This window comes from Halichoerus grypus, chromosome 6, assembly GCF_964656455.1.
Source record: "Halichoerus grypus chromosome 6, mHalGry1.hap1.1, whole genome shotgun sequence".
Taxonomy (NCBI): Eukaryota; Metazoa; Chordata; class Mammalia; order Carnivora; family Phocidae; genus Halichoerus; species Halichoerus grypus.
In genome coordinates this window covers 105,394,457-105,396,403 of record NC_135717.1, presented here as the reverse complement: position 1 = coordinate 105,396,403, position 1,947 = coordinate 105,394,457, and the positions used below count along the sequence as shown (strand labels likewise).

The following is a 1,947-nucleotide window of genomic DNA, read 5'->3' as shown; positions in this document are numbered from 1 at the left end:
TTATCAACATGATGATTCCATTTAAGTGAAATGGTAGCATAGAAATATATATAGAAACAGAAAGTAGATTTGTGGATGCCTGGAGCTGCAGGAGATGAGGAGCATGGGGAGAACTGCAAAGGGCACAGGATTAGTTTGGGGATGATGAAAATATTCTAAAATTGATTGTAGTGATGATTGTACCAGTATGTGAATACACTAAAAAAAATTAATTATATGCTTTAAGTGGATGCATTTTTTGGTATATGAATTGTATCCCAATAAAGCTGTTGCTACAAAGAAAGAGAGAGAGAAAATGAATGACAAAAAATCCAGGGTAGTGTTTACTTGGAAGTGGGAGCTAGAAGAACAGAATAAGGATGAATAAATGTATAGGTATAAATAACTAGAAATAGTCTAGTTCTTGATTAAGTTGTGAGTTTATGGATGTTCTTTATATTAATAATACACATATGTACCATACCTACAAACATAAAATAAAAGAGGACCTTGCATGGACCAATGAAGATAATTTATCTACAAACCAAGCATTATGATTAACACAATTCTGTGCAACTAAGGTCCATTTAAAAATTAATTAATTAACATCTATCCTGTTAAATCCTATAAATCACATCCCCAGTTCAGAAAACTGGGTTAGTGGATCAATATGCTTAGTGGAATCTGTTAAACAGAGATAAAAATTTAATTTTATGACCTAAAATAATAAATGCAAGAATGAACAGGCACTGATCTCTTTCAATCTCTCTTCCACCAGGATCAATAATTACATCTGTGTTCATTCCCCCCACTGTCCCCATTTCCTCCATACCCATATTCCCTTTTGAATAAATTTGTTTCATTGTATTTACCACCACAGTCTCAGTGGTTGTATAGACTATGGAGAAATGAAAGAAAGAGTAAGAATAGTAGCAGTGCTGGCCGAAGGGCTGCCATATAAAACTGGCAATGGAATAGAGATTGGGGAGAGTGCTCTTATATTATAAAACATGGTTTATAGGGGTGCACAGGTGGCTCAGTCGTTAAGCGGCTGCCTTCGGCTTAGGTCATGATCCCAGGGTCCTGGGATTGAGCCCCTCATCGGGCTCCCTGCTCCACGGGAAGCCTGCTTCTCCCTCTCCCACTCCCCCTGCCTGTGTTCCCTCTCTCGTTGTGTCTCTCTGTCAAATAATAAAACCTTTAAAAAAAAAAGGTTCATAACTAGTCTCACAAAATGTTTAATCTAAAAATGTTTGTTTTATTATTTATAACTTTGAAATATTAGTTTTGATGTTTGCTTTTTTGTTTGGTTTGGGGATTTTTGCTTTTACATAATTCCTCTTTACCCTCCTCCATGGTTTAGTTTCTAGTCAATGCTCCTACTTTTGAACAGGAAGTGGGGAATAGCTAGCTATACTCTTACTTTGGCACCCTTAAAGCAAAAGCCCCAGCTCTTAACATACAATGCAGAAGTTTCAAGGAAAAGATAACATGTGAATCTGAAAGCAAGTTTCAGCAAATCACTCCAATTATTAGCCGAGTTACACTTTTGAAACATTATTTCATATAACCCATGATGATATACAATTCAATGTGTTTTCAACAAACAATATCATTTCTTACATGCTACATCTTTGCCTTCTTCACACAAATTTTGGGAAACAAAATGCCCGAATTTCAAATGCTTAGTGTCAGATAATTTTTTTTTTAATTCAGAGTATTTTGGAATTCTCTTATTCCTTACAAAGCCTTATCATTGTTCAATCCAAAAGGTGGGTTTTCTAAATCACCATTAAAATTCAAATTTATGTAGATACCATAAATATTAGCACAGATCTTATTTAAATTAACTTTGATTTATTTGACATTCATTATAACTTCTTTGAATTTTTCCATTTGTCTCTTCAACAACAATAAAATTTAAGAAGTTTGTTTTAAACAAATTTTGGCATTTAATCCAGCTATCTT

The 1,947-nt window shown here is 34.2% G+C and overlaps 1 non-coding gene across 1 annotated transcript; it reads left to right on the top strand.

The window, feature by feature from the left end:
* The first annotated feature begins 494 nt into the window (after nucleotides 1-494).
* Nucleotides 495-567, top strand: LOC118535508 (small nucleolar RNA SNORD112). Its single transcript, XR_004917212.1, has one exon. It is a non-coding gene; the product is annotated as a small nucleolar RNA SNORD112 (small nucleolar RNA).
* Nucleotides 568-1,947: the final 1,380 nt, after the last annotated feature.